General features: G+C 51.0%; 2 long non-coding RNA genes and 1 pseudogene across 2 annotated transcripts; 2 read left to right on the top strand and 1 right to left on the bottom strand.

Moving 5' to 3' along the window:
* Positions 1-1736: 1736 nt before the first annotated feature.
* Positions 1737-2664, top strand: LOC134735781 (uncharacterized). Its single transcript, XR_010119257.1, has 2 exons — positions 1737-1801; positions 1944-2664. It is a non-coding gene; the product is annotated as an uncharacterized lncRNA (long non-coding RNA).
* A 1119-nt stretch (positions 2665-3783) lies between these two features.
* On the top strand, positions 3784-4232 carry LOC129473315 (large ribosomal subunit protein eL29-like; annotated as a pseudogene).
* A 1002-nt stretch (positions 4233-5234) lies between these two features.
* On the bottom strand, positions 5235-10356 carry LOC134735778 (uncharacterized). Its single transcript, XR_010119254.1, has 3 exons — positions 10144-10356; positions 8399-9169; positions 5235-6329 (listed from the first exon to the last, which is right to left on the bottom strand). It is a non-coding gene; the product is annotated as an uncharacterized lncRNA (long non-coding RNA).
* Between the last annotated feature and the right edge of the window lie 650 nt (positions 10357-11006).

The following is an 11006-nucleotide window of genomic DNA, read 5'->3' as shown; positions in this document are numbered from 1 at the left end:
CCTCCTTGGCCTCCCAAAGTGCTGGGGTTGTAGGCATGAGCCACTGTGCCTGGCCTCCATCCCTTCTTAAGCTGACCCAGAGGTCTGGTAATTGGGTGAGTGTGATGGCTCCATGTTACCCACCTCCTCTGGCACCAGGATGTAGGGACCAGTCCGTTGGTATGCAGAGGCTGTGGTACCCAGCCTGGCATCAGCGATGCTGGGAAGAGGAAATGCTGTTGCCTGTCTGCTACTGTGGGAATGACAGAGGGCTGGAGGGAGTGGCCTGGCAGGGATGGACCCCAGGGCCCATGCCCTCCTCATGCTCACTGAGCAAATGAAGCAGGATTCACTCCCTGCTGGGAGAGGGAGATTGGGGTTAGGGAGCACAGTGTTGTGCTCTCAGATTTGAGGATTTATCAATAAAATTTCAAAAAGTCATTTTGGGAACTGGCATAAAGTTTGGTGGCATCTTATTTTGTCAAGTAAGGACACAGGATAGGTAAAAAATCAGTTTCCTATTATCGTATCCTAAAAAATGAGTATTTTAATACCAAAAATTGAAAAAAAGAATAGTTCTTCCCTGGAAAGGCCGAACAGCATTCTTATGCTGACATTTTGAGCTGTGGACAGGGGAGAACAAGGTCAGAAACCAGCTCCTGGGAATTATTAGGTTAGGAGTTTGGAGAGCATGTGTGTGTGAAGGGAGATAGCGTTGAAGCAGGTTGCTGGCCTGGTGGCGTGATTGGAGGGAAAGGGCCTGAATATTTCCTGGATTAGTCCAGAATATTTCCTGGATTAGTCCAGAAATTCTTCAGTCCCCTCTATCACTTAGGCTTCCTGTGGATTAACTCGTTTTCTCTTTGAAAGTGTAAACATCCCACGGGCAGAGTCCATCAGAGAACCTCGACAAGTGCTGCCCTGTGCACAGCCTCCCGGGAGGGTGTCTGTACAGGTGAAATCTGGCTGGGATAAATGTCAAGGGCATTTGTGGGGAAAGGAGAGGGAGGAAGGAAACCAACCCTTGCTGGTCCTTACTGTGCTCCTGCACTGCGCTTAGGGCTTTTTCATGAGTGAACGAAGAGCTGCTGCTTATCTCCATTTTACAGATGAGAAAACTGAGGCCCAGAAAGACTCAGTGATTTGCCCAAGGTCACACAGCCAGTGGTGGAACCAGCATTTACATTCAGGCCTGTGTGAACTCAAGGTCAGAGCTTTTATTTCTCCAGCAGACCAAGGCACAAAATTTTTTAAAAACAACTTGAGTCCCATCTTCCTGTCAGCATAGTGTCTGGCAGACATGTTTTTGATTCGTTCTGTCCATCTGGAAACACTGTGGCTGACTCTGTGTTGGCAGCTCCCAGGCCCTTGGAGGGGAGGTTCAAAACTCACATTTTTTTTTTAACTTGAGAATTCTGGTAGAGTACACATAAAAGTGCCATTTTAACCATTTTAAAATATTTTATTTATTTAGGAGACAGTCTCTGTTGCCCAGGCTGGAGTGTAGTGGTGCAATCTCGGCTCACTGCAACCTCTGCCTCCTGTGTTCAAGTGATTCTCCTGTCTCAGCCTCGCGAGTAGCCTGGCTAATTTTTTGTGTTTTTAGTAGAGATGGGGTCTCACCATGTTGCCCAGGCTGGTCACGAACTCCTGAGCTCAGGCAACCCGCCCACCTTGGCCTCCCAAAGTGCTGGGATTATAGGCGTGAGCCCCACGCCTGGCCTTAAAGTGTATAATTTAGCAGCATTTAGTACATTGAAAATGCTGTGCAGGCTGGGCACAGTGGCTCATGCCTGTAATCCCAACACTTTGGGAGGCTGAGGTGGGTGGATTGCTTGAGCCCAGGAGTTCAAAACCAGCCTGGGCAACATGGGGAGACCCTGTATCTACAAAAAAAAAATACAAAAATGAGTTGTTGTGATGGTAATGGTGTACCCATGTAGTTAGCTACTTGGGAGGCTGAGGTGGGAGGATTGCTTGAGCTCAGGAGGTTGAGGCTGTGGTGAGCGGAGATCATGCCGCTGTACTTCAGCCTGGGTGACAGAGTGAGACCCTGTCTCGAAAAAAAAAAAAAAAAAAAAAAGAAAAGAAAAAAAAAAGAAAATGCTTCTTGACTGTCACCACTCCCCAGTTCCACACCACTCCTCAGTCCCTGCCTCCCAGCCCTTGGCAGCCAGCAATCTGCATTCTGTCTCTAAAAATCTCCCCATTCTGGACATTTCCTATAAATGGGATTGTACACTATATGGCCTTTTGTGTCTGGCTTCTTGTATTCAGCATAATGTTTTCAAAGTTCATCCATGTTGCAGCATGCATCGGCATTTTATTTCTTTTTATGAGACTGAATAATATTCCATTGTATGGATATACCACATTTTGTTTATCCATTCATCAGTGGGGGACATTGGGGTTGTTTCCACTGTTGGGGTTGTGAATAGTGCTGCTGTGAACATTCTTGTGCAAGCTTTTGTCTGAACAAGTGTATTTAATTTGTTTTAGTCTATACTAAGAGTGGAATTTCAGGGTCCTGTCGTGCTTCTGTGTTTAGCTTAAGGTGGAACTGCCAAACTTCCATGGTAGCCGTACCATTTTACATTCCCGCTAGCAATGTGTGAGGGATCTCATTTCTCCACATCTTCACCAACACTTATGTTTCATTAAAGATTTTTTATTATAACCACCCTAGTGGGTGTGAAATGATAGCTCATTGTGGTTTTTATTTGCATTTCTTAATGACATCAATCATCTTTGCCCTTCACTCTTTGGGGGTCATAGGAAGGCCTCTCCATGACATGCCTCCATGCCTCAGAGTCATCTGTCTAGGGGTGGTGTGAGGGTTAAATGAGAAAATCATGTGAAGAACTCAGCATCTATGCCAGGCACATAGTAGGGGCTCTTAAGACCAACTCAGGCAGTCCCAGGCCTGCCCCTGTCAGCTGGTAGGGAGGCTGGCTGCTCAGAGGACCCTCCCGGCTCTGACCAAGGTGTGAGTTAGAGCTGCTGCCACGGCCTGGCAGCCCCCCCTGCCCACTCTGCCTCCACTGCCCTGGACTTTCTGGGGAACTGTGACCTTTCAGAGGCTGGGATGACATTTATGGAAGGTGGCAGGTCCCCTCCACCCCTTTTCCATTTTCATGGACCCTCCTGGCCCCTGGGTGCCTTCCCTTCTAGGTGGCCTCTCAGCACTGCCCTCTGCTACTGGAGCATAATGGGAAGTGCCTGGAAGTCTATCCCCTCCATGGTGGCCCTTAGCCAATGACTGGGGTGCAGGAGAGTGAGGTCCCAGCTCCCTTGCCTGGAGCGAGGACAACCCTGAGGTGTAATTTACACTTCCAAGTTCCCCTGCGAGATCAGGCTGAAGTCACCCTCTGCAGAATTTTGCCTGAATCTGCACTCTTCTTGGCCTCTTACTTTCTTGTCTTGCTCCCTGAGTCCCTCTCCAGTTTCCGTGGGAGCACTCCCAAATCATTCAGCTATGAATCCTCATCTCAGGATCTGCTTCTGGGGAACCTGGTCTAAGACATGGAGCACCTACTGTGTGCCAAGCCCCATGCCAAATGCTCAAATAGACAAAGATAAATAAGATGCAGTTCCTTCCCCCAAAGGAGGGCATGACTTGGTTGGGGTGGTCCTGATCACGGTAGTAATGCTAATAGCCCATGTTGTACACCTTGTATGTGCACAACATGTGTACCCATGTATGTGCCAGGCCCTAGGCTGAATGCTTTACATACATTAGTTCATTTAAACTTTCTAGCTTTTTTGGTTCTAGGTGCTTCAGCAGCTGCGGCTTAAGGTGCAGACATGGCAAAGTCCAAGAACCACAACACACACAACCAGTCCCCAAAATGGCACAAAAATGGCATCAGGAAACCCTGTCTTAATGGGGTGGACCCCAAGTTCCTAAGGAGCATGCACCTTGCCAAGAAGCACAAGAAGAAGGGTCTAAAAATGATGCAGGCCAACAATGCCAAGGCCATGCGGGCACGTGCTGAGGCTATCAAGGTCCTCATAAAGCCCAAGGAGGTTAAGCCCAAGATCCTAAAGGGTGTCAGCCGCAAGCTTCATTGACTTGCCTACATTGCCCACCCCAAGCTTGGGAAGTGTGCTTGTGCCTGCATTGCCAAGGGCTCAGGCTGTGCCGGCCAAAGGCCAAGGCCAAGGACCAAACCAAGGCCCGGGCTGCAGCTCCAGCTTCAGTTCCAGCTCAGGCTCCCAAAGCTGCCCAGGCCTCTACAAAGGTTTCAGAGTAGAGATCTCTGTCCGCCAACATGAGGACAGAAGGACTAGTATGACTCCTCCTGGGCTGCCATCTGCATGGGGCTGGTGTCCTCCTCTGCTATTTGTACAAATAAACCTGAGGCAGGAAAAACAAACAAACAAACTTCTAACAACTTTGCAAGGAGAAGCTATTATCACCCCACTTTATGGATGGGAAAACTGAGACCCAGAGAGGTGAACTAATCTGTGGTCCAGGGTTTTACAGCTTGGAAGTGGCAGCACCCACCCTGAGACCTGTGCTCTTATCCACTCCTCTTTCAGCATGTTTCAGCTGGGAGGGGATGCCCCAGCTGCTTGCATTCAGTAGAGGAAACAGATTCTCCAGGGCCTTGCTGTGACTGGTTGTAAGGGCATTTCATGACTACTTTGTTGCTGATCTTGGATAACATTCTTTTGTTTTTTGAGACAGCGTCTCACTGTTGCCTAGGCTGGAGTGGCTGGAGTACAGTGGCACAATCTCGGCTCACTGCAACCTCTGCCTCCCTGACTCAAGCAATCCTCCTACCTCAGCCTCCTGAGTAAGTATGCCACCATGCTCTACTAATTTTTTGTGTATATATATATTTTTTGAGCCACTGCACTTGGCCCAGATTAACTTTTAATGAGTGATTTAAATGAAGAAGGAGGCTGGGCACGGTGGCTCATGCCTGTAATCCCAGCACTTTGGGAGGCAGAGGCGGGCGGATTGCTTGAGGCCAGGAGTTTGAGACCAGCCTGAGCAACATGGAGAAACCCCATCTCTACAAAAAATACAAAAATTAGCTAGGTGCAGTGGCATGCACCTGTAGTCCCAGCTACTCAGAAGGCTGAGGCAGGAGAACCACTTCAGCCCAGGAGTCGGAGGTTGCAGTGAGCCGAGATTGTGGCATTGCACTCCAGCCTGGGTGATGGGAGTGAAACCCTATCTCAACAACAACAGCAAAAAAGAAGAAGAAAAAATGAGTTAAAAACCCGTCCCTCTGATGGCATTATTCCCACTTACTTTCTGCTCTGCTTTCCCAAGTAAGAGACAAGGTAGGAGTGCTGCCCGGGTGCCAGCACTGCCACCCCTGGGTGAAGCTCCCATCCAGGTGTTGTGGTATAAACAGGGTATCAGCTGTTACACCCCAGGGGGAATCAGAAGTGCTGGCTCAGGAAAAGCCCGGCCATGCTGTCTGAGAGTGCACTGCGGGGGTAAGAGCACAAACTCAAGGCAGGCCAAATCCTAGCTCTGCTGTGTGCAAGCTGCGTGACTTTTGGAAAGTTACTTACCCTCTCTTTGTCTAGGTTTCCCCATCTGTAAAATGAAGACAATAATAGCATTGGCCTCTTAGGGTTGTTGTGAGAATTAAATGAGATAATATACCTAAAGCAGAACACTGCCTTGTACACAGTAGGAGGTATACAAATGTTGACTATTATTATTGTTAATTAAAGGAAAGGCCAGGCAAGGCTAAGACTCCTGACTTAGGAGTCACCCAGCAGTCTCCTGGTAGAGTCCCTGAGTCTGGGTGCACTCTCCCAGACTGATGTCCCTGGATACCTCTGTGTTCCGGGAGGGCAGGATAGAGGCTTCTGCCTCCTTCTTCCCCAACCCTCTCCTTCCTGGCTTGCATCTGGCCCACACAGGCTTCCTGGTGCTCTCCTGAGTCAGAGGCTCCTGGAGTGGGAGTTGGGGCTGGAGGGAAGGGTCTCAGGGACACGGCCTCAGACTCTGAAAGAAGACATGCTGCCCACTGGCCTGAAGGCCTCATGGTGGGGGATGGGAGTGGCAGCTGGCACGGTGCCCTGCTCCCGTGAAGAACCCAGTTCTGCCACTAGCTGGATGTATGACCCTGGTCAGCTCCCTCCCCTGGTCCTGGCAGCTCTGTCTGAGTGCACACTGGGCATTGTCTCATTTAATCTGCAAACTTGCCTGGTGATTCCAGTCCTCATTATATAGACGTGGAGGCAGAGGCAGTGAGAGGAGCAGCCACAAAAAGAGCAGGAGGACTTTCTCACTGATAATGACCCAGGACTCACTGGGCACTTCCTCGGATCCAGGCAGGTGTGGTTCAGGTGAGGTGCCTCAGGCCACATGCAAGGTGGAGCTGGAACCAGAACCAGGTCTGCTTAGATGTGGCTCCAGTGCCTGACCCTTGGCCTCAGTGATAAGGGCCAGGTCCGAGGCTGAGCATTTGTCAGGACCCCCATGCCTGTGTCCTACAATGTGGCCTTGGCCAGCCAAGGCAGGCTAAGAAGATGCAGGGCAGGGGTTGTGTGTCCTCTGGCAGACTGGGTGGGGTTCCCTGAGGTCAGGGGCTAGTCCCCTCACATGGGAGAGTTTCTTACTGGGAAGTTTTTCTTCTTGAAGTTTTTATTGTGGAAACTCTGAAACACATGCACAAATAGAGAATAAGGTATAATGAACCCCACGCACTCATTCCCAGACTCAGCAACTATCAATTTATGACCAAGCTGGTTTCATCCACCTCCTTGCCCCCTCTCCCCTGCCCCCACACCTAGATTTTGAAGCACATCTATAACAGCATATCATTTCACAGATTTTTCTAAATGTGTGTCTAAAGATAAAGACTCTCCTTAAAGAAAAAAAAATCACCTGAATTCCAAGAACTTTAAAAAAAAAAGTTGAGACAGGGTCTTACTCTGTCACCCAGCTGGAGTGCAGTGGTGTGATCATAGCTCACTGCAGCCTGGACCTCCTGGGCTCAAATGATCCTCCTGCCTCAGCCTCCTGAATAACTGAGACTGCAGATGCAAGCCACCATATCTGGCTAATTAAAAAAAATGTTTTTAGAGATGGGGGTCTCAATATGCTGGCCAGGCTGGTCTTGAGCTCCTGGCCTCAAGCAATCCTCTTGCCTTTGCCCCCGAAAGTGCTGGGATTACAGGCATGAATCACTGCACCTGACCTCCCAGGAACTTTTATAAGAGTGAGGACTTGCTTCCCATTTTCTCCTGGCACCCAGCTCAGTAGAATCACCGCTCTAGTTTGAGGTCTGTCCTCTTCCACTTCCAGGGCATAAAAGGGGCCCAAGGTGGGTGCAACCCTGCGTGTACAGCAGCTTGACTTCCACCAAGAGCCTCCTCTGCTGTGGAGGGTGCAGGGAGGGGCAAGCTCTGAGGTCAGGCCCAGATCTGACCCTCACGGACACGGCTCCTGGCTCCACCTGAGCCTGTGCTGAGGACCTTGGGGACTGTTCCTCCCTGTGGACCTCAGATGTGGTCCTCAGTGTGGACCGGGGGTGGGGCTAGTGTTACTCAGGCCATGGCAGGCTCACTGGCATCACTGACCTTTCTCGTTTGGTATTTATTCCTTTCCTCTCTTCCTCACACCCTTCCTTTGTCTCCCCATTTTACTGTCTTTGATGCCTTTGTTTGTATGGTTCCTGCAGGTGGGCATTACTCTTTTGTAAACACGTATTTTTCTTTTTACTTTGATAAATGTCATTGTGTTATAGATCTCATTGAGTCAACACTGTATAAAATCTAGCCTTGAGCTGGGCATGGTGATGTACCCCTGTAGTCCCAGCTACTTGAGAGGCTGAGGCAGGAGGATCACTTAAGCCCAGGAGTTGGAGGCTGCAGTGAGCTATGATTACGCCACTGCACTCCAGCCTGGGTGACAGAGTGCAGTCAATCAATCAATCAATCAGTCAAAATAAAATCTAGCCTTGTTGCTTCCACCTGCTACATGGAACCCTATGATGTGCAGCCACACATTTTCCTGTCCACCCACTCTATGAATGAGCTGCCAAATTCCCCTAGTACATGCCCTGTGGGGATGGGGCTGTCACTCACATCCCCGCCAATGCTGGGCTTTATCCAGCTTTTGAATTTTTCCCATCTACCAGAGGTAGAGTGATGTATAATGATTTTCTGCATCTTTTCATTTCTTTTTTTTTCTTTCTATTTTTTGAGACAGGATCTCACTCTGTCACACAGGCTGGAGTGGTGTGGTGTGATCATAGCTCAAAGCAGCCTTCAACTTCGGCTCAAGTGATCCTCCCACCTCAGTCTCCTGAGTAGTTAGGACTACAGGCACACACTACCCTACCTTGCCCAGCTAATTTTAACATTTTTTGAAGAGGCAGATTCTCACTATGTTGCCCAGTCTGGTCTCGAGCTCCTGGCCTCAATTGTTTAATTGTCTGTTTACCTCTCATGTCCATTTCTGGGGTCGGGTTGCTGTCCTCTTGCTGCTCTGCAGCTGTTTCTTATATTGTCTAGTCTGGATATGGCTCCTTGGGCGGTTTGAGGTGGTGAGCATTGCCGTCACTGTGACATCTTCAGAGCCCTTTGAAATATGACTCCTCTCCTTGCTGGCCTTTCCAGCCCCTTTGTGAGTGGATGGCACAGGGGAGGCCCTTCTCAATGTCTCTGCCCTTTTGGTAAATGCCACGTGTCTGGGACAGGGTACAGCTTGCAACAGGAACTTGCTGTTAGCACGGGGCTCAGGCATGGGGCAGGGATAGGCCAGGGCAGGATGGCTATGCCCCAGGGCCCTGTGCCTACTCCTGGGGCCCTTGCCCTGGCAGGTCTCAGCCCAGCATGGTCAGGATTCCTTCATTCCATGCACAAAAGCACTGGGTTGGGTCATGGTGTTGGATCTGAGGCCTCAAACTTGACTAGGACCCTGTCTCTGGCCTCAGAACCTTGAAGCTCAGCATGGGGAAATAACAGGTCCACGAACCAGGGTGGGGGCCAAGTCAAAGCCTCAAAAGAGGCCCCAGGCCCTGGCAGCTGGTCTGGCACGTGCCAACGTGGCCAGCCTGAAGGGTACGAGCCCGTCCTGGCGGAACACAGCTTGGCCATCTGGCAGGACAGCCATCACCGGTCAGGGTGGGCTTTCCAGAGGAGGTGTCTTTGGTCTGGGCTTTAGAGGAAGCACAAGAGTTCTCCAGGCCTCAGCAAGGTCTTAGTCAAAGCCCTGGATGGGAACAGGAGCAGAGTCTTGCATCTCTATTCCCAGGGAATGTGGTTTCTAGGTCTTTGGCCCCTGGCTTCTCTTTCTGAGCAGGGGCAGGGAAAAGGAAGTTGACTTGGGCTTAGCAGGCCTGCCTCTATCCTCACTCTCTGAGTTACCTTGGGCAAGTCTCTTCTCCTCTGTGGCCCTTGGCCCCCTCATCTGAATGATGGAGGCATGGGGTGGAGAGAAGCTCCCCAGGACCCTCACAATTTCCCTGGAAAGACCCCAGCAGGGCAGCAGTGGCTGTCTTTACCTCTTCACCCTGTCACACCCTTCAAAGACAAGAGTGACGAGGACAGAGGCTGCCCTGGTCCCTGGCCCCAGCCCCTCTGCTGCCTCTCACCCATGTGGACCCCCTTTCTAACAGCCCACAGGGTAAGCTGTGGCTCACTTCTCAGGGTTTTCTCTCAGAGCCTCTGTACTTTCCAAAGAACAGCTACCGTGAATTGAGCAGGCTCTGTGTGCCGGACACAACGCTTAGCATTTTACACCGAGGACCTCGTTTTCTTCTCACAATCTGTGAGCTGGGTGCTATTAGTATGCCCATTTTGCAGATGACACAGAGGGGCTCAGGGAGGGTAAGCCACCTGCCCAACGTCACCCAGCTTATAAGTGGCAGAGCCAGGATCCAAACCCAGTGCTGCCTGCTCTAGAGCCCATTTCCTAATCTCTTTCCAGGTCACACGGGTCTTCCTTTTCTTAAATTCCAACTACCCAGTTAGCACTCCTTGGCCAAGCCCTCTCCATGCATCTCTATCACCTCCACCCTTCCCAGATTCACCCCCTTTCCTGCTGGAGCCCTGCTGGCCCCACCTGAGCCTCTGCTTGTTTCTCTGCATCTCCTCGGAGTATGCCCACTCTCCCCAGGACTCCAGCAGGGGCTGGGTGCCCACAGGAAGCTGGGGGGCTCCCTGAGGCTCCTCATTAAACCCTACCTTGCATGGACACTGACTCCGAAGAGGGCTTGGGTGGGGTCTCACATCCCTCACATCCCGGAGAGTTACCATCCTTCCTGAGGTTGAACAGGGTCAGCTGTGGAGCAGGTCACCCTCTAGGGCCCAGCAGGCCTGAGGTTCTGGGCCCTGGCAGCTGGTCTGGCACGTGCCTGATGTGGCCAGCCTGAAGGGTACGTGTCTGTCCTGCTGGAAGCCGCTGGGTTATCAGAGGGGAATGAAGGGGGTGGGACACATCTCCTGGGACGTGCAGAGACTCATGCATGCATGTGTGTGCGTGCGTGTGTGTCTGCATGTGCAGCTGTGCCAGCCAAGGGCATTGTGAGCCTGGCCCCGAGGAGAGGTGGGGGGTTCTGTGGGCAACACTTGACACCCACGCATTTAGCAAAATCAGCACAGCACTGAGACCAGCAGGCCTCTGATCCATCTTCACTGTTATTATTTTTATAATTAGGGGCCAAAATCAAATTTTCATTCCCCCAGGGGAAATCCTGTCTTCCACATGAAACCCAAGCTGGTGGAGGGCTGGGAGTAGGTGTGTAAAATCTGGGGCTGGGAGCTCCGCTGCCTGGGCCAAGTCCTGGCCCTACCTTTCTTCCAGCTGCAAGACCATTTCACCTGCTCAGCCTCAGCTTCCCATCTGCCAGTGAGGGCCAACCTGTCTGGAATGGTGGCTGAGTCTGAAATGAACCTGTGATGTGCAAGCCAGGTGAGAATGCCACCGTGCAACATAAAGGTGGGCGGCAGTTGCTGATCAGCACCTTTTACTTCCACTTAGCACCATGCTAGGCCCAGGAGAGGAAATGGATGGACGCTTGACTCTATTTGGTGAGGATTTAGCCTGT

The sequence above is a fragment of the Symphalangus syndactylus genome, chromosome 23, assembly GCF_028878055.3.
Source record: "Symphalangus syndactylus isolate Jambi chromosome 23, NHGRI_mSymSyn1-v2.1_pri, whole genome shotgun sequence".
Taxonomy (NCBI): Eukaryota; Metazoa; Chordata; class Mammalia; order Primates; family Hylobatidae; genus Symphalangus; species Symphalangus syndactylus.
Note: the sequence above shows the minus strand (reverse complement) of the source record. Positions and strands in the feature narration are given on the sequence as shown.